We start from the raw sequence: 22,104 nt of genomic DNA on the forward strand, positions 1-22,104 counted from the left end.
ACGAAGGAAAGATGGTTCCTAGGTTGGAGGAAAACGCATGGGAACAATGGGCAAAGGCAACTATCTAATGATCGATATCTGCTAGAACAAAAGCCATAGACAATCTGCCCTGCCCTGCCCAGCCTTGGATGGCCGTACGTGAGCCAGCCCCTCAGTTGACAAAGACCCGTTGACAATGAAGGAGAATAACAACAAGAGCCCGAAAGGACAACAACATGCTGATGAGAATCTAAACCGAAAAAAAACCCAAAACGTACAAGAAAATATCGTAGAACAATTTGTGGTTATCTGAAACAGGTAGGGCCCTGAGGGAGAGAGAGATCGAAAGATGCGCGATTAAGATCGAGACTGCCAACTGAGGGATGGAGAAGGCCAATGTCAATGCCATGGTTTGTCATCTTTTCTTTTTGTCGTTTCTCGACGTGGTTAGACTCGAGAAATCATTGCATGCTCATCTTGATTTGTTCTTCTTTTTTTTTTTTTTTTTTTTTTGGGCTTGAAGCGTGGAAAATATCAATTTACCCAAGTTCAAAGACTCGTAAGTGCACTCCCAAGATGATTGCCATCAGTCTAAGTGCCTCTTGGTTTGCATTTCGCTCATCATCGCAACAAGCGGATCTATTTCTTGTCATCAAGGATCACCTCTACAGCTGCTTGGATTATGTGCAAGCAACTCAACTCGGCTCACGGCTCTCTTGCGGAACTCTTTGATCTTCAATTAGCATTGCGTAGTTATTTCTTCATTGTTCAATTTATTTCTGCGGTAGTTTTTGCAAGGTATTCCCTAATTTGTCTACTAAATTGATTTGAAAGGTCTTCCATATATTTTCTTTCAATTTCATGCGCTTTAAAATGACCGGATTTGAAAGTGTATAAATAAAGGCTTTTTATATTGCTTTTAAATCAATACTTTTACTTATGTTTGAACCTCGACCTGACCGAAGTCTGAAACACTTCCTTCTTGATGTTTGCCCAAAATCAATTGTCTAATTTGTCATACTAGAAAAATTACAGTTAGGTAAGTACTTCGTTGTTCCTATACATACATATATGCACATAGCATAACACTTTTGAATAGTATTTTTAAAAATACATCAAGTACTTTTCAAGTCATATATGTATTACATAAAACTTATATTATTTATGAAAATGCTAACATAAATGAAAAGTATTGTTTTTCTAGACTTCAAACATGTATGTACATATTAAAGTAAGTTAAGCAAAAGAATTGTCTCTATTCTATTCTAATTACAATTTTAAGACTTATTCTTATAATTCAATTGATAACACTCCAACATAATGTACAACATTTGTCTTCATCATCATTACCCTGCACACCGACTTCAAATCAAAAGACGCCATTAAAAAATTATAGAAAATCTAAAAGAAGTGTAAAAACAATTTAAACTGTGGCAATAAGGAAAACCTATTGTTGAAAAGAAACTGGAAAAAACAACGGTCGAACAAAATATAGTTTATCCAAAAATATTTAATTATTTACCACACCATTCAAAGACCGTAATCACTCGGAGAGGCCTTGGAATTTTGGCTCTCGGGTATCGAAAAGGTTATTACGATTCATAACAAGACTTTAATTGCCCAGCGGCGCCATATCACAGCTTGTTCTGAATCAAAGGTGTCCGTTAAGGATGTAGTACATCGTCATTATCATCATCATCAGCATCAGAGTCATTATAATGATCATCATCATCATCACCATCATCATCATCATCACAGACATGTGCTGCAACAGATTGAGCAGGTTAAATTAACTATGAAGCGAACCCATAATTTCGGCAAACACTTTTGGCAGCCCCTCAAGTTGCCTGTTGCCCGTTTGCCCTTAGTTGTAAGGTGCCAGATCCTGCTGCGTTTGTTTCATGCCGGGTCGCCAGCCCCTCGAATTACAGTTAACGCCTAGAAAAACTGTTGGCAAAGGGCGCCACCGCCACCAAAAACGGACCGTGGCTCAGACGGCTCAAAGCGGCATCTCACGCAGCGTTAAATGGCCGCCAATCAGCAGCCAAAACGCAAGAAACTGTAACTGCACCTGCAGCGACCATGATTGAGAGTCGAGTCAATTCACAAGGAGAGTTTTGTGTTTGTTAGAAAATTGTTTCCCAAATGATATGCTACACGGTAGTTTTTATAGCGCGTTGTCTAATTTTTATTTATGGCTTCCTGTTGCGACGACCGTTCGACTGACTCTCCCTCCTGTCCGCCGTCTCCTAGGGCACAAAATTTCTGCTGACTTGCAATTTTGCGTGTTGCAGGTGTAAAATTTTTGGCACCTCTGCAATCAAGTTGGGTTCAAGTTGTGAGAGAGGTGTGACCATCAACATTAATCAGCAGCCACTGGCAATGAAATCGCCAAGTCAAGGTTTCTTTATTCCTCCTTAGTGGGTTACTTGCGGCAAGTCAATTGGATTAACAAAAATTTTGATACCCTCAACGAGTCGCATTTTATAGATTTTTAAAAAGTGAAGTTCGAAAGATATTTTTTCTGCTCAGTGTAAGTAGCAAGAAAGTAAGCAAAAGAAAGTTCAAGCAGATGCAATGTTTCTCATGAATATGAAACTAAAAAGAATGATGAAAAATGCTGATTTTTTCTCCTTTTTTTTTAATGGAGTTGCTTTAAAGGTTGATGCCATTAACGGGGGGTGTTAAATTGGTATGAACATGATACCAAACCAATTCCAAATTGCAACTAAAATCCATTTTTTAATTAAGCCCAATTGGCTGATAAAACATGGAATGCAATAAGCAATAACTGCTCAGACTCAAACAAAAAAACACATTTGTTATTAGTCAAAGATTGTTTTTCTTTTTTTTTGTAAAGCTAATATAAGATATAACTGGATAAAAGATTAATAATTGAAATTAAAATGAAATCAAATGACTTAAAAAAGAAACTTGTCCAAATTTACATGAAAATAACTTGAAGTGAATTCTCATTATTGAAATATAAAAACTTTTACAACTAAAAACAAGATGAAGCAAAACGGATCTTGAACAATGATTGCAAGGGATTTTCGAATGGAAAGTGGAACAACCTAATCAAAATGATACAATTCAGGCTCATTTGGCTTACCCTCAAATCTCTTTTTTCTTTATGGCGAATGCCATTAAGTTGCAAATAAGGAGACTACCAAATTGAAGAGATCGTCGAGTTGGGTTACATTTTCGGTGTTTTTTTTTTGGGTCTGTCAGTCCCATCAAGTTGCCTTGTTAACAATCCAAATGATTAATGAACGAGCCCGACTATCAACTTCACACTAAAAATAATTTCGGACTGCATTTGGTTGACTTTGACTGACTGAGCTGCCACTCACATAATTAGTGTTTTCGAGTTAAGGTATTCGGGGTTTTAGTGCCTTTTGCCATTTTGCATGATGCCCTGTGCACATTTTGACACCTTGAATGCAAGGTGTTGACGATAATTATCGGTAATTGGGCAAGACAGCAGATACCTGAAAAGCTCTCACTCTCACACTGTCTCCCTCTCTCTCGCTCTGTGTCTCTGTTGTTTCCTCTCTTTCTCGTCCAGTTGGATAAGTAGGCGCCTAATTATTTTGACACCTGCCGTTTGGCAAAGTTGCGGCTCGTAATTACAGGGTATTATTGAAGCTCACACCTCGATCAAGGCCGGATCAAGAGACAACAGATTTCTTTACTCCATCATCATAAGGTGTTGAGTGGCAACCTCCGGTTATGGAACAGCTGTTTCCTTTCAAGGTCCTAGCATATCATTGATCAAGCCCAAACCAAATGCTTATCATACTCCTTTCAATGAGCCATCTTGTAGGCCCGATAAGACCAAGAGCTGCTCATTGTTTGGCCAGTTCCTGTATGCCGATACTCAATTGAAACCATGTGTGCCCTACAAGCTAGCAGCTATTGTCAACGCCTTACGCATTTTAACAACGCAATTTGGGTTCGTTTCATTTTCCACATGTGCACACTAGGCTACCACAAGGAGAACCAGCACTAGATATGTATATGAAGATAGAGATCCGTATACCCCGGCCCATTACAATCCTCTCGTTTGCTAGTGCTATCAAGATCCAGGCATATTGTGTTCACATAGCGATCCCAAATGTGCGATAACAAGCAAGTCTATAATATGCATAGGGATATCTTTTACTTTCAGGTTCTTTACACAGTCTTCCTAGTTGCCTCGTTTTACAACATGTGCAGATTCGAGTGTGTGTGTGTGTGTGTGTCTATTTGTATGTGTACATAGGTAGGTGTCAACCACATGATGATCCCTTTCGATATAGCTATCTCAGCTTATCACACATACGAGAAAGAGAGAGTATGTCCCATTTGAGGTTTGTTTCGAGGTTTTGATAGGCAAATGTGAGAATTGTTAGATTTATGGTGAAAGATTGCAAGATGAGAAAATGCTTATGTGCGTGTCCGTGTGTGGCCACAAGTCACAGGTGAGAGTAACCAAGATCCTTTCCACGTAAAAAGGAAAGGAAACCAACAGTATATATCTCTTTCTAGCTGGCCATAAAATATTCAATGTGTAATTAACCCGATTTTTTCCTTGCCGATCGAGCGAAGGAGGTCGACATCTGCACAAAATGGCAGCCAAGCCAGCCAGTTTCCTGTCACTTCCTCACTGACAGCTGCTTCGCACACGAACATGGCTGATGCGGGGGGATGGGTATGGAGCTAGTAGAAGCTTCGTACTACTTAACGGCACACGGCCCCAAAAAACTGACAGCCGGTGCCTCATCATTAAACTTTTGACACTATTAGCGGGGGCTGCTGCTTGCCGCAAATTGGATTGGGGCGGCGTAGAAAAAACAAAAAACCAAAAAATACTCTATGCCCCCCTTCTTGTGTTGTGCCAACAAGAACTCTGGCAAAAGCAAAACAACAAACATTTAAGTTCATCAACGGGGCAGACAGACGATAGGTCGGACGGTCGGTTGGGCATTAAAATAATTTGAAAACATTCCAAAACTATTTCATAGGCAGACACACACACACACACACACACACCCGTTGGATGGATGGATAGATGGTTGGTCGCTTGGTTGGCTTTATTTTATTTTATTTTTTTGAAAATAGCCGCGACCAACTATTTCTTTTCATTCTTCTTGCGGTTTTTGCTTGGATTTCTCGGGGGTAGCGTTTCTTTTGATGGCCCCACATTTTAAAGAGAAACAATTCAATTAGCTGCCCTGTCAAACTTTCATTGTACGCCTGTCCATCAGGCATTCAGATGAATCTCACTACACTTCCAGTCCCTCCCTCCAGCCCCCACACTGAGAATGTCTTTCAGATGCTTCTTGGCTTAATATTTTTTTTCTTCTCATTCAATTTTTGTACTCTTTCTACTTGCCACGGTAATGAAACAATTAATTATCGCAGGCTTTTGCCGCCTTTCTCCATCCTCTGCACCGATTCTTTGGCATATTCTTGAGCAAAAGTTAAATGTTAATGGCGCACTTTTTGGGGGCTCATGTGGGTGAAATGTCTCTCGTTTCAAGTGTCCAACTCTTTGACACTTTGCGGTTGATATTTTAAGTGCAAGACGGTTTTTCACTTTGCTCCTTTGAATTTTGCGCATCGCTTAATTTAACATTTCTTTGTCACTACCCATTGTTCACGAAACTAATCAAGTTACAGTATATTAAGCAAATTGAAAATCCATCCCAAATAAATGGAATAATATTATGATTTGGGGACCTTTATTTATTTTATTTTACTATTTCTATACCTTTGATCGAAATGAATTAAAATTTTTTTTCAAACTATATTCTTATGTCTGTTGATTGTTTGGACAATACGGACACATAAAGAAAAAAAGCCAAATACATATGTACATATATATTTACAGTATGAAATCTTTATTTTGTCATGTGCAAATGGAAAATATATTTGGATATATTTTTTTGCCCATTACCCAAACGGTTTCACACTATACACAAGGAATTTGCTTCGACTTTATTTTGTTTGTTTGTTAGCTCTTTGGGTCGATCGGCTGCACTTAAAACAAAGTCCACGCATTTGGCCAAAACACATGCACACACGCCGACAAATTTAGACGGACAAAAGACAATTAGCAGGTTGGCGAGAATTACGTGGACATACAGAGGAAAACCATACGCAAGACAGAAAGTTTGTTTGTTCAACTATTTGAACTGCCGCTAAATTGTAGTGTAACTATATTTTCTAGTGTTACCTTCTTTTGTACTTTTGCCGCACAGCGAATAGAGAGCAAACAAAAAAGGGGAAACTAACAACAGCAACAACAAAAAGCGCTCAACTCTTCACGGACCTAAACACTTTTGTCTCTGGACAGTACATGGAACTGTTTCACATGATGTGGTGCGTCGAAATGCTGCTGTCCGGTCTGCGGAGGGGTGGGGAATGGGAAATGTCGACTGGGAAGTCTATATAGGTGGGGGTGGTGGTTCAATGCAATTGCTGCCAATTAGAATTAATGCTTTTTTTATGAAGAAGACAACAACAAGAGCTCAAATTTCCAGACATTGCTGTCAGCAGAAACAAGCAAGCTACAACCTAATCCTACCAGCGACAACGACAACGACGACACCAATTTCCGTGCTCTAAATCATCATATTGACTTGCCCAGTTCCCAGTTCAATGTGGCGATGTCGCGACGCGTCTTGTCTCCAGCAGCGAGCAATATTCCGGAACAGGACTGCCACGTAGAGAGTAAGGGGGAAAAGAGAGAGAACAGAGAACGGACTAGCTCAAGTCAAATTGCCAATTTGTGGACTTTGTTGCGGTTCAAGCTGTTCGAATCATCGATAATTGTGCGTTTCAGAGGTGCAGCAGCACCAGCAGCAACACGAGCAATAGCAATATGAGCAGAAGGCACAATGGGCGGTAAATTGGAGGAAACGTTTGAATTTAGTACTATTTAGGTTGCTTGATTTTCCTGTGGAAATTTGAAATGCGGCACCTTCATTTAAGTCTACTGTAACCATGAGCATATGTCGATAACTATCTTCCTGTTTAAAGAAAATATATAACCTAAAGTTTATTTAATTAAAAATCATAAAGGGTAGATCATATGTTTATGTTCTTACTGTAAATAAAGTCATTTTCGAAAAGTTTATATTTTTTGCATAAGTCTAGAACCAACTCAAGCTAAAACCATTTGGGAATTATAAGCAAATAAGGCAAGAGAACAGCTGATTTTATTTTAGGAATGCAAAATGTGGCAATTTCATAGTATTTATACTTTTTAAGAGAACAAAGAAAATGTTAGGCAGTATTCACTGTGCAATAAGAGATTCCCTCTAACATTTCACATGTCTGTTGTTCAACATTCCCTTCTCTTTTCGTGGGTTCCTCTGTAAAAGCGTCAGTGTGTTAGTTTTCAATAGTTTTTGCTCTACAGACGCATTAAAAAAGACTTTGGAGGAGGTATAATTGGAGGGGTTGCAAAATTGTCAGCTCGTTAGGGGCTTAAATATTGTTGTTGTAAATCAACAGGGCGTAATTATGACCTCCATCATCTAAACTCACACACACACACACACACACACAGTTTGCTGCAGCTATTGAATTTAATGAATTAAATTATGAGTCAGTTGCAGCAAGGCCCATTAGTCAGTCAGTTACTGAGTCAACTAGTCAGTCATTCAGCCAGTCAGTCGTTCAGTCAGTCAATGTGCAACAAAAGCTGCATAGAAATTGCAGCTGTCAACGTTGTTTGACTGCTCCCCATTGGGATGGGGTGCGTTCACTATTTACCCATTTGTTTGCCACACTCACTCATACACACAAAAGATAGAGAGAGAATCCTTCGTTCGCTTTTGTTTCGCATTTACACAAATGGGTCAAACCCCAAAAACAATCAAGCGACAAACCAACATATATATCCTATATACATACGTATGTTTTTCTGACAATGAGCTGGGGCACTAATTAAGTGGGCGTAAAGCGTGGGCCATGGAATATAGGTGAGTGGGCGATCATGGGACGCATCGTGGTTTTTCATTATGTCGCGAGCCTGACAAGTTTTTACCCAGGCTTCAGGAGTCAACGGCAGCGTCGGCGTCAGCTTCAGCTTTACCCATTGCCACGTTGGCTTGACCAGCATGACAGGCTTTTGATTGAACGCCGCAACACGTCAGCCGGGTTGGCCTGACAAGCGGCCAAGCGGCGTTGCCGGGAATCCCGCTCTCTGGCCCAATGTCCTTGTGTGCGTTGTAATTAAACTGTAAAGGCAATGTCTGCCTAACCCCTCCACCACCGCCAACGTCTTGGCCCAACCAACACCCATCTATGGGGAAGGAAGGAAAATGGAACGGTGGAAATCCAACATTTATGCTGTGTAAATTTATTGAACGTGCTCTCAAATTCTTTCCGAGAATACAATGGCCAAGGACTTCTATTGTAATGCTAAAAGCAAATCGAAAGAGGGCCGCTCAATCGATTACTGCATAGATTTGGTATTTTTGGTCACTGCTACACTTTGGTATGTGTACAATATCAAATTTAGTAATTAGATATTTTTAAATATTAACTATTACACACAAAATTAAAAGCTACATGCCCGTTTGTAGACTGGGAAAATCGTTTTGCTTCTCACTTAAATAGATTTCTCTCTATCAATTCAACTTACTATTTTGAAACATTTCTGTTCTGTTAAAATTCTGACTACTGTAAGTTTAACAGAATTCTTTGAAAATCAGAACACTCCTAAATGTTGTTTCGGGTCCAGAATTTTCTCCCTAATCCATTTATTTTAATTTGTCGCCTTGGCCAAGTAATGAAACATCCCTCTTTAGCGGTAATGGTCAAACCATTGGACAGTTAAATGGATGAGCAGTCAGTGGGGCAACCACGCACACATATGTCATTCAACAAAGCAAGAATCCAGGAATTCGGTAGACTCCCCAACTGCCATTTATCCGCCTCCTGGAGTATGGACTGAATCAATGGTTTGGCTGGTAGGTAAGGTAGTTGGTAGTTGCTGTTGTTATTCAGTTCTGTGTGCTTTGCCTAGATTGTTTATTATCAACTGGGAGCGATAAAAGTGTCCTAGCCTTATTGTACATCATTTATTTTTGGCCATAGTTGCGTACCTTTTTATTGTTGTTTTCTTTTGTTGCGACAAGATTTCTTTCCATTCACAGTGCTTGTCAACACAAAATGGACATGTATCAATTAATCTTACGCATGGGTCGTGGCCTGATGATGAGGAGGCGATATGGAGCTGGAGGTGGAGCATGAGCAGGAGATGGAGCTGAAGCTGGTGTGCCTTATCCTTATCCATATCAAAATTCAATGTGCATACAACGCACGCTCGCCAAGGCAATTTGTTTGATGGCGCTCTTTTTCTCTACGTCTGTCTGTCTTTCGTTCGCTGCGTGTCAGAGTCACAGTTGACAAAAGAGAGGCCTGGGCAACCCAAAGGTCAGGGACATAAATTAAAGCAACGCGTACAGACACTAAAAGAGAGTCGGGAGAAGGATGAGGAGAAGGAAAATTTCCAAAAAGAAAAACACCTTACATACTTCAAAAAAAGAAAAGTAAAAATAATTATTTAATACTTGAATAGAAGCAATGTCACTGGCACTTTTCGTGCGATAACTCATCAAAGTTTAATGCACGAAATATCAAAGACACAATGCCAAGGGCTTTGTCTGACAAGACTTTGTCCCTGTCCCCAATCCCTGCCCTCCCTCTGACCTCTATCCTTGGCCTGGGCCCCCCCTCTAATATGTACAATATTTGGTTTGTCTTTGAGCCCCGTTGACACGTACTTGGTTAAAAGGAAAATGTAACTTGGCGCAAATGACGAGCATATTGATTAGGTTCTTTCGGTCCTCCAGTTTGCTTCGTGTTCGCCTTTGATACGCATGTAAACACATAGATGAGTGATAACATGCTTTTAGCTCTTCAAACACTTTGGAAATATTTCGGTTTGGTTTCTTAACACTCGTTAACCATTGCCACTGAGTAGGGCATATATGTGTTGGCCGACAAATGGAATTTCATTTCCTTTACATCGCCTTAATAATACATAAAAACAACGTCTAGTAATGGGTATTTCTGAGTCGACGAATCGGTGACATTTCGGTGGGTTCTTTCAACCAAGACTTTGACAATTGAAATGCAAACGTTGCCAGTGCCTGCATTAGGAACATATTATGTATATTATGCTGGCTTGTCCACATGATAAATGGCCAGAACAGTTTTGCTATTGTCTTAACAGATGCTAATGCTCCTGAGTAGAATCGTTAAAATATTCCACAAAAAGGTATGGCTTAACTCCTGCTGGTATAAACAATTAAAAATTGGCTTTACACCAAGTTGTTTGAGTGTAGTTTCTGAAATAACTTTGATCTACACAAAATCTTTTCAAATCCATTATATAAGTTATTATTTTAATTTGTAGATCGATATATTGATAGCTTTCTTCTCTTATATGTACATATGTTTTCTAAAAAACGATCAAGAAAACAATTTGCCTAACTTGTCCAACATCCAATTTACCAAATGTCAAAACATGTTGACTACTTCGAACATATTCCTCGACCTCTAAAACAAATTTCAGTATCCAATAAATGAATATACGACACTATGGAACAATTTAAAGTGCATTTAAACTTTAGAAGCCCTTATAGTTAGATTTATAGATGCAGGAATTTTCACTCTGGTTGAATCAAGTTATCACAATTTTCCTGCCTTTTCTTCATCTGCAACTCTTTTACTTCATAAAATATTCTACAAGGTGAACCAAATGATTTCACCTGCTCCCAGATCCACGTGAGTGACATATCCTGAACATGCACACATTTTCCAATTTCCATCTCTGCCTCTTTTACTCTCCTTTGTCTATTTCTCTCATTCCAACGAGTCTAGTAATAAATCCATCAAATGTTTCATAAACTTATCATAAAATAATACGTCATTCTCATAATGACTGTGTTTTTTGTGTGTGTGTGTGTGTGTGTGTGTGTAGACCATTATTATTATTTGGATATATTGGAGTGGATTCCTGAAGGGTTTCAGTTTCCATATAATTTGATTTTTATCAGAACGCAACTCAATTATTATTTTATTTTCCAGGCATTGCACTTTCCGCGTATCATTATAGATAATTTCTTCATTAGAATAGAAGGAAACTCTTCAGCAACTTGTCAGAAAATGTGACAAGTTTGTTATCAAAATGCATGGATCTGGATCTGGCAACGATGACAGTTTTCCATGGAAATGTGAGTAAGGGTGTGAAGTGCGTTTCTAGTCCGTATGGTTTTTCCGAATGGATTTTAATTGCAAAGTTAAAAACAACACGCGGTGGCTTTTACCGCGGCATCGGCTTAGTTGTAGTAGTTGATGGCAACTTTTCAGTCAATGCGATTAAGTCAAACAACACAAAATTCCAGCAAAAACTTTTGTGTCAAACGCAAAATGCTCATTATCAATGTGGAAGAGCATTAAAATTTGGATTTATTTGTCCATGGGACAAAGACGAACCTGTTCTAATCTGATGCAGCTCGGTTGCACTTGAGAGGATTTGCGACGAGCCATCGCAGACAAAAGCACATTAAAGGATAAACTGGAAGGAGAATGCTGCTATGCAGCTGCAATCCTTGTCCCTGTGGTTTCACTATTTGTTCAGGCCACAAAAACTAGTCACTGTCCCGGGACCTGGTCACTTGTACGTACGTACGTATGTATATACTCGAATACTCGTAATGCCATTAGGGTTTTAGCGTGACAGACACTTTTTGCGTGGGCTGCTGATTATCGATCAAAGCCGCAACGTGCGAACAGGTAGAGGAGTTAGCGACCCAATCCAACCTAGCCCAACCTAACATAATCCAACCCTATGGGCCATCAGGTAGAGTAGAGTTGAGTCGCCTGTCAAAATGCATTTTTAATGCCCATCACTCGATTCTCTTTCCCTCTGTATTTTGACAAGTGCGTGTGCAACAAAAGGTTGTACCTGCCACCTTCTTTTCAATGTTGTATGATGAAGAGATTTTCACAAGTTGCAGCTAGATTATATAACAATTAGCTTATGTAAACTTGCCCTCTATATCTCTCTATTTATCTCAACCTGAAACCTCAATTAGCGTCTCGTCTTTCTCTCTATGTATCTCTTGTTGCCTTTCTCTCTCCCCCATTTCGAGGTTTGTTCAAGTAATTTCCAAGTTCTTGTTCTTTGTCATAATTCTTCTTTCTGGCCCAGATAGCATTTAATTTGTTAATTATTTTTTCATGCCGGCTGTAAGTGTAACTAATGTCGTTCATTTGTGGTTTTTGGTTTTATTTTGGATTTTTTTTTGGCTTTTGTGGAATGCTGCAGGAATTTCTCTCAAGCTTGCGTGGGTCAATGGCAGATGGCAAACACAATAGAGAAGAAGTGCCCTAATTGCCACATTTTGTGGCATGTAATAATATAATTGTGCTAATCAAATTTTACGTTATTGTATTGCTCCCTTCGCCCCATCTCTGTTACAAATTTGATGGCAGCATTTAGTGTAAAGTTTTTAGATAGACAGGTGCAAGGCATCATCACCATTAGCTAAGGAAAAAGACATTGAGCTTAGAATAAAATAGAGTCAGGTGCAGAAATCAAACTAAACAAAAAGTTGTGAGAATAATCTGAACTGATTAGACAAATGACTAGTGCAATTAAAAGGATCTTTAAATTTCCTCCTCCATCAAGTATTTTATTGAGCAACTTGAGGCACTTCAGCTAACTTTACAATGATATCTATATTAATATTTCACGGGGACTTTAAGAAAGGACAAGCAAGGTCGTTGTGGACTTCTGAGAGGGGCTAAGGTGTATCCTTAAAAAAAACACCACAAGGGTATCTGAACCACTTTCTGTCTAAAAAATTTCAAAATTAAGTTTAGTCACATTCTAAAAGACCCACTGAGGTATAATTACTAGAAAAAAACAAAAACTGAAACGCGCTGCACGTGATTAAGTCGCAATGAAGCCACAACAAAATTCGACCGCACACACAAAATCCACAAAATGAGGGATATGGAGAAAAGTAAGACAGAAATCTCAGTGAAATTCCCAAGAAAGGAGAAAAACATAAACAAAAATCTCTCTCGCACAAACAAAATAAAAGATAAAGTCATAAATAAAATTGTGGAAGTGTGACCACGTTGTCCGTCCTTGTCCCTAGTCCATTTTTCCCTTAACCCAAAGCCAATTCATTCTCGAAGTAAACTCTCTCCTAGAGTTGACAGACAGAGACAGAGACAGAAAAACACACTCACATCCTTTGGCTTCCTTTAAGTGAAATGGTCCGAAATGGTTCGAAATGGCTGGAATGGGAATATATCTTTGGGTCGGTTTAAAGCATTCTTTTCGATCCCAGGAAACATTTGATTATTTTTTTACGCCTAAAGATGGTGCTGATGATGATGAGGATGATACTGGGAGTGGGTTGGGATTGAGTTTGGGGGACAATTACAGGAAATAATTCGAGCAAGTGAGGGAAAAAATTAAGAAATGCCCGACGGGCGATAAGAGCACATAGATAAGAGCAAAAAAGAAAGAAAAAAAACGAAGATACACAGCAGCTCCAGCAGAAAGCGGAGCGGGAGTAAAAGTGGGTCTTGAAACGGTAGTGACCCTAGACTGGGTCACGTATGACAGTGGAAAACGGCGGATATCGAAGCGTGAATGTCACGTAGGAGGACAGGAGAGTTTTTCGGGCAAATAAATAAGAGAGTTTCGGACACACTGGACATTCACACGACAAGCCGAAAAACGAGAGAGACAGAGATAGAAAACACTACCCAAATATATATCAACGATAATTTATGTGCGTGCTGACATGCGGGACCCGTTTCCAGGGGTCGTCCTCTTTACCTGTGATTCTCACTTAGTGGCGAGGAGAGAGGAGCCAAGAGAGAGAGAGAGCGAGAGAGAGAGCAAGAGAGTGTGTGTGCTTTGGGGGCCAGTAGCTTGTACGCTTTGTTAACAATTTAATGGCATAAACATTATGATTTCTGTTATTTCAATAAGAAACGCACAAAGACAACGCAGAGAGAAGGCTGGCATTCATTCGAATGACTGCGAGTTGTTGAAGCTGTTGTTGGATGTGGTACCTGCAGTTGGTCCATCTTATCAGTTGGCAGTTCTGTTTCTGTTTTTGAGCGTGAGTGCGATGCCTGAACCAAGATAAACCACACGCATTTGATGATGAACCAAGGAGGCAGAGAGCAGAAAACCATTGAAATATTTATTCGACTGCGAAAATTATTATGCGTAACACGTTCGGTTTGTTGGCTTTTTTTTTTTTTGTTTTTTCGTCAGTCGCCATAGTTGGCCCCCAGCAGGCGGTCAAAAATGTTAACAAGCGCAATTTGAACGCCACACGGCCCAGCAAAAAGTAGGGGAAGGAGGATGAGGAGTTGGATAGGACCCTGGAGTAGTAGCCTGGAGGACCGGTTGGCTACCTTTCCTTTTGGCCTCTGCAATTGATTTTTGATGGCTGATAAATATAGTTATGAATACTTAACTGACCAAGCCAAAGACCCATGGCGAAGGCAACTTATGGTAGAGCTGCTTTGTTCTCTAGAAACAATTTTCGCCTGACCGTAACAACAATGTACCGAGACATCATTTATCTGATGAGTTTTTAATTAATTTCCAGCCATTGACTTTCTTTTTTGTTGCTACTTTCAAAAGGAGATGAATAATATTTTTTGGAATGTCTTTGGTTGGTTGATTGTGTTGAATCATCGGTAATCCTCATATAATACTGTATTATTTCCTTTCTGCCTTTTTGTTTTCCTGCTGGCAATTGCCAGCACTCAAGACACCAAATTAGCCGCGAAGAACGTTGCCATGGCAGGAAATGCACTTCAACTGGCCACGTCAAATGCAATTCGCTGCTGTCAGCGGTCTAAAACATTAGACATCCAATGCCAAATGAGTTTGGCCTGTCCGTTTGAGGTGTTAATTTGCCATGCACTCGGACTGCAAAGACTAGCCAAAATTAAAAGCCAACTGGACCGACCGACTAACTTGGCACATGCATGCGTAGATGAGGAGATTTTTTTCTCTGCGAAACCAGTTCTCCCTGTAATTTGTCATCGCCAACTGGTCAGTTGGCGATTCGAATAACTTTTGTGGCAGGGCTGGCTAATTATTTGACGGTTGCGCTTAGATTAAGTTATATAACAAGTTGTTTGTCCGATCGTTTGGACGATCTCTTTTAACAATGCCATCCAATTTAATTACCACTTTAGCTGAGAATCCCTAATGCATTGAAGGCTCACGATTCTGGGGTTTGTGTTTTGGGTTTTCTTTGTACTCCATTGTGCCGCCATTGTCGTTTGCTGTTGGTCTAGGGCTGGTACTGGGGGTACAATAAAACTGTCAAAAGTAACACTGTGTTATGTAAGACATCAACGTCGTATAGAGACCAAAGACAAAGATCCCTTACACACACACACACACACACACAAGTTTAACTCCTGCGGGATTAGAGCCAAGTTGGCCATAAACTGATGACTGCCACTACACGATCTCTTGCCGGGGGAGCAGACCCAAAATAATAACAACAACAGAAACAACAACAAAAGGGGCAAATAAATAAATAAAATTTCATCAAAGTGAGACAGAGACTGGTTACGAGAGACTGCGTCAATAACTCAAAGGATTAGGCATCGAACTGCTGCTCTGTCTGGGCTTAAATCATAAAAAGATCCCCAACTCTTCCATCCCGTCTCCAATCGCCATCTCCGATCGCATTTGACTTGCACACAAAGCAAATCACACAATTTAATGGGTCTCGGCAGAGAGGGTTATTTCTTTGCATTTCCGTTGGCGTTTTTAAGTCGAATTTAACATTCAACATTCCGAAACCATAAAATATTTTGTAGCCCCCAAAAACCAAGAGCTGCTCTTGTTTTGTCTCGACCCTCAAACAGCTTGTCATAATTTAAATGCATTAAAATCAAAGTTTCTACCACAAAAAAACTGTCACTAGAATTTTATTCCATTGGGGTAATTGCTTCCATGAAGCACTAAACTAATTAAAAATGCTACTCCAGCAACTGCCGGACATCACACGGCGGACACAGCGAGTTGTCGTTTCTAGGAATCATGCAAGATTTGATAACCCTCTGATTAGATGAACCTCACAGACCCCTCCCACTCTCCCTTTTTCTCTCTGGCTCTCCCTCAGGTAATGTCCAACATATTGTGGGCATGAATGAAGCAATTTGTTGTGACTGAATTATTTCGTTCTTTCTTCTTTTCGGTAGTACGTGAGTTGGAGTATTTTGGTAATATCGTAATCGAGCATCTCACACGTCGCCCTGCACGAAAAAACGCACTAAAAATTAGTAGCAATTGGTTTGCCTTTGGTTACGAAAAAAATGAGATTTATTAGGCATATGCCACAGATCTCTTTTGACGATTAACGCTCTGGTTCTGGGTTCTTTTTTACGTGCATTGCATACAAAGTGGAAATCTTACAATTCAATTGAATGAAATCATTTGGGAAATGGCCTAAAAGGATACCACTTAATGGACATCCTTTATAAATAATTTGAATTGAAAATCTACTTTAATATGAATTAAATATTTCACCAAATACTTGTTGTTAACCGTCTGAAAGTTAATGGCCATAAAAAATTGGCACGAGCCAAAGGGTATTCCATTTAAATAACGTAAATTGCTAATAAATTTTGAATACGCTAAAAAGTGAATGAGTTTGATTTAAAATTCATTCATAAATTTAGCTTAAACCTTTTTGCAGTGCTTAATGACTTTGAAATAAAATTGCAATTGAAAATATTTGTAAATATTTTATCCACAAAAGGCATTGGGAGGTCTACGTGATAACCTTGCCAAATAATGTTAAAAATTAAGAAATAAGAAAGGGCGGATCGTATTAGTAGTTATTTATACTCCATATTATAAATTTATTTAGTAAATTGCTTTTAAAGTAATATGTAACTTCCATGAAATATTTACATAAAATATCTCTATATTTATACCCTTGCAAAAAGGGTATATTAATTTTGGTCAGAAGTGTGCAACGCATAGAACGAAGCATCTCCGACCATACAAAGTATATATATTCTTGATCAGCACGACGAGACGAGTTCAACTAGCCATGTCCGTCCGTCCGTCCGTCCGTCCGTCCGTCCGTCCGTCCGTCCGTCCGTCTGGATCAACGCAAACTCCTCCTAGACCGTAAGAGCTACAGAGCTGAAATTTTGCACGTAGGCTTGTATATACTGCAGGCGTTGTATATCTCGGATTCAGCCGGATCGGACCACTATATCATATAGCTCCCATACAAACCCCAAAGTCACGAACAGTGACTTTTCTCAATAACTTCGTTATTTTCTATGCTATTATCGTGAAACTTAATATTAGAGAGTTTACTACGCCTATAAGCGACTATGCCAAATTTGATCAAGATCGGGTGACTATATCATATAGCTCCCATACAAACGGCCAAGTCACAAACAGTGACTTTCTCAATAACTTCGTTATTTTCTGAGCTATTGTCGTGAAACTTAATATTAGAGAGTTTACTACGCCTATTAGCGACTATGCCAAATTTGATCAAGATCGGGTGACTATATAATATAGCTCCCATACAAACGGACAAGTCACGAACAGTGACTTTCTCAATACCTTCGTTATTTTCTGAGCTATTGTCGTGAAACTTAATATTAGAGAGTTTACTACGCCTATAAGCGACTATGCCAAATTTGATCAAGATCAGGTGACTATATCATATAGCTCCCATAGGAACGATTGGTCGAAAACAGTGACTTTTGTAAATAACTTCGTTACTTTTAACGCGATTGCTTTTAAATTAAACATTTCTTAATTTAATATATATGTTAATGACTGTGCCGAATTTGATAAAGATCGGGTGACTATATCATATAGCTCCCATAGGAACGATCCGTGGAAAACAGTGACTTTGATCAATATCTTCGTTATTTCCTATGATTGTAGGCCTTTCTTTCTCAAGCTTAAGCCTTTTTAGATAAAACGTTCTTCCACATTGATGGCTAATAGGTAAGGATAGAGTTACCAAAAAAGTTGCAAGGGTATACAAACTTTGACGCGGTCGAAGTTAGCCCCGGCCCTCTGGTTCTATATTATTTTATGCAGTAAAACTAAATTAGATGGTGACTATTAACTTAAGTGAGATAGTGTGAGAATAAAGTACTATTTTTGATAGAGATACTAAAAGGAAAGGCGACTTCAACTTTCGCAATAAATAGAAAAAGGAAAATAATTCTGAAGCTATTAAGAATAGCTATACGGATTGTTATTGCTCGGTTTCTTGAAAACACTTCATTAAATAAATGAAATTGAGTTAAAATTTTGACTTTAAAGTTAAAAGTGACGGTTTAGTGTGAACTATCTAACTATTAAAAGATTTCACTCTATCCACAGAAGAGAAAAAATGTTTTAAATCTATGGTGGAACATGGAAAAATATTAATATATGTACTTGACTATGTGGTAATAATATTTCGTAGCAAAATAAAGAGCAGCCGCCGTTATGCCCGCAAGTGTCAGGCAGTCAGTCAAGACAGAGATGGAATGGAGGACTGAACTTAATTTACAATCGCAAGGAGACTCATTCAAACACCTGCAAGTAGCTTTCCTGTGGAATACTCTCATATATACATACATATATTGAAAATGCAGCAGCGTGTATGATTTTTGATTTATGATCTGTCACAAAAATAGTTTTTTTTCCCTAACCCCCCGTTAGAGCCTCGCCATACCACCTTACCGAGTAGAACCCGATCTGCCCCCACCTAGAAATATATATGTATATGCATATATCTATGGGCAAATAATAAAAATGCGTGCAATGCAAAAACTGTGAAAGGAACAGGATGGCAGTAAAAGATATTTACGATGCCCACGGTGCGGCCAGGGCAAAGTTATGCATAAAACTTTCTATATTGAGACAGAGAGAGAGAAAGAGAGGTAGGTAGAGAGAAAGAGAGAGAGAGAGCGAGACCAGGGACTGGTGTAGGGAATTTCTTGTATGACGACCATCGACCATGTTGGTCGTCGGGCCTATCTTAACACGATCAAAGCCAACCACAACAACAGAAGCAATCAATTTTCGTTGTTGTGATAGCCGCGGGTAGCCAGACAGGCCCAATGCCTTGGCCCTCCTGGTCCTCCTGACCCTCTGGAAGGAGCTACAGGCGATGCGGCTGCTTAATAAATATGATAATGCCAACTTCCCAAGTCCAGAGACCAAGTTTTGAGCCTGCTCTACTAATTAATGTAACAACTACATGGGCAGTCGCAATTTCCAAACGAATGTAGAGAAGCCTTCACATTCTCGTTTCGTTTCGTTCTGGTTCTGTTTCTCCTAATAATAATAAATAGTGTCAAGATTAATTGAATCGTTCGCACTTTTGAGTTGCTATTTGCCAAACAAACCCAGTTCTCTATTCCTGCTTCTCCTCCCATTCCTCAGCTCCTCAGCTTAACCCTTGCTTTTCTTTTACATGTGACACATGCTGAGACAAATGATATATAGTCATTTTTAAACTTTGCAATTTATTATAAATATATTTACGCCTTGCCAGCACTCGACCGACCATTGGAATTGTACCAAGAACCTCCGACGACTTGGCAGCGACATTTAATAGTTCATTATGTTGGCATGATTTACGCACGAATGCTTTAGTAGAACAGTGATACAAGTCTCCGCCACAATTAACAGGGGGCTGCAAGAGCAATGGGCCCAATGTTATAATAGGATAGCCAATTTAGGCGTATTGAAAATGTGGACTAAAAATTTCTTAGAACATACGCTGTGAGGAGCTGGAGTGAGTCAGCCTCTGCTTCTTCTACTGACGACGCTGCTCGAAAGCCTTGTCCTGAAGATAACACGGCTTGGACTGCACTAAACGTAGTTTCTTTGCGTCCACCATTGGTTTAGGTCCTTCCTCCGAGACCTGTAGCTCGCAATACATACTCTTCGAGCATCTTGGCAAAGCACGACCGGGGGCATCAGAATTACGTCCTATGGATGATCCATTGGCACTCTAAAAAATTACACGTATTATGACTTTCTTTTCATTACATTTCAGTGGGTTTTCTCTTACTTTTGAATTTAAATTATTCGAATCGTTGAAATTTGGCATATTTTCTTTACACTAATAAAATTTGGTATATAAAAAAAAATTAGAATGTCCGTTCTGAGCAAAGTCTGTATATAAACTGAAATTATTTTGTAGACCAACGTTTACAACATGAATTTGATGTCAAGGCCTACTTGACAAAAAAACTATTTGAACTTTTCGAGTTTTGTTTCGAAATCGTCCACTATATCTGAAACTTTAACTAACTGTTTCATCTCCAAATACATACATATTATAAACTCAAGTAAAATGTTTTAATGCAAGTTGTTATAAGTAAAATATTCTGAGTAAAATCATTTGATTTATTGTCGGTGGATTCCAATTCCCACTCTATTCATAAGTAGATAATCTCAATGTTTTCATTAATTTAATTTTAACATTCTATAACTTTTGTGTAATAAAAAAAATATATGTATATACACAAATAAACTCAAATACAGCTTTAAATTTACCTAAGCTAGTTTTATATTTTATTTTATTTGACTATTTATTAACCAGAGTCTCGAAAAACCCATGTTCAATATTTTAATTACTACTAATACTATTGAGTCTATACTCAAACGCACAACTAGTTGGCAGGTCGGTTTTCAATTTATTTCGCCTGTCGCTTAATTGAGTCTTCCAACTGTCCGACATTTCTTACTGGATCACCTGTCTGACTAATTAGCAAAAATAGCTCAAAAATTTCTTGACATTTGGTTGCTTGAAATTTATGGCCAAAAGTCAATGAAATGGCATGACGAAAAATTAAAACATGGTGGGTAATTAATCAAATGTCATGAGGACACCGTTAAGCTTAAAGTGCGCATCCAATATGGGTGTAATCATAATGAAGAGAAAAATAAGTTACCAGTAGACCTGTCTGTCGAGTATTTAAAACAAAGCTCCAACAAGTGGGCACACAGGGCACTCAACGAATGAACTTTTTGTATTAAATTGGCAACGGAAAGTGTATGAAATCCGTAAGCCATTCGAGAGCAGGGCCAAACCAGAGCCGTTTTCACTCAGAAACTGTGTATGTGAGTCAGTAGAATGTGAAAATAATCGCAAGCCCGCGCATAAATAATGGACTTAAGTGTCAAAGGGGCATATCATCAATTTGTTTTTCGGCGGTCTTCCACCCCTAACCCCTTCCCGGCCCACTCCACACAAATATTTAAAAATAAAACTGCCAGCAAAACGAACGAGTGAACAATGAGCCGCCTTTATGGCATCATAGAAGGAGGAGCCAAGCGGATAATAGCAGCAAAAGAAATAACAGCAGCCAGAGGATGTAGAAGAGGAGCAAGCCCCAGTTCTAGTTCCAGATTTTTCAAACAAATTCGCTGAGTGCTTAAGTGCTTCCGAAACTGAAACAAATCTGTGACATGTGTTTCTCTTTCAGCGACTCGCTGCCACACTTGCCACTTGCCACCGCGCGAAAAGGGGGAACTGCGTGAATTTGCCTAAAGTGGCTGCCTCTACTGCTACTGCTGCTGCTGCTGCACTTCATCAGCCATCGAGCGGAAAAAGAGAAATGCGAAGAAAAATGTCCCATCCTGTCAGATCCGCCCGTCCCATTTGGCTGCCTGCCTCACTGACTGGCTCACTGTCTTCTCTCCACATTGTTGCATTTTAATTCCGATTTTTGTCGCGGCCCTTTCTGTTTGTTTCTTATTTTCTTTTTCTTTTTTTAAGCGGATTTTCAATGGTCGTTCCGGAAAAGAAAAAACAAAATTGGCCAAGAAGGAGTCTAATTTATGTGAGCCGCTTAAGGGGGGCGAGCGAACCTGTCATGCTACACTGTGTAACGACTCCATAGGTAAGTGTTTAAGCAAAGTTGGCTTTGTTCCATTCTATTATGAACACCATCAAAAGGAGTTTGATTCAATAAGAGCAAATACATACGAAGAATATGAAAAAAAGAAGCTCTAAGCTAATATGTCTATAGAAAATGTGCAAAATATTAGAACAGTATGATAACAATTGATTA

General features: G+C 39.2%; 1 long non-coding RNA gene across 2 annotated transcripts; it reads right to left on the reverse strand.

Annotated features, from left to right (window-relative positions):
- Positions 1–19,339: 19,339 nt before the first annotated feature.
- On the reverse strand, positions 19,340–20,246 carry LOC137577571 (uncharacterized). Of its 2 annotated transcripts, XR_011032428.1 has the most exons (5): positions 20,097–20,246; positions 19,802–20,036; positions 19,565–19,715; positions 19,426–19,505; positions 19,340–19,354 (listed from the first exon to the last, which is right to left on the reverse strand). It is a non-coding gene; the product is annotated as an uncharacterized lncRNA (long non-coding RNA). The 2 variants fall into 2 exon arrangements; XR_011032427.1 differs by lacking the exons at positions 19,340–19,354; positions 19,426–19,505 and having other exon boundaries at positions 19,523–19,715.
- Between the last annotated feature and the right edge of the window lie 1,858 nt (positions 20,247–22,104).

Source organism: Drosophila tropicalis, unplaced genomic scaffold (genome assembly GCF_018151085.1).
Source record: "Drosophila tropicalis isolate 14030-0801.00 unplaced genomic scaffold, ASM1815108v1 contig_593, whole genome shotgun sequence".
Classification (NCBI taxonomy): Eukaryota; Metazoa; Arthropoda; class Insecta; order Diptera; family Drosophilidae; genus Drosophila; species Drosophila tropicalis.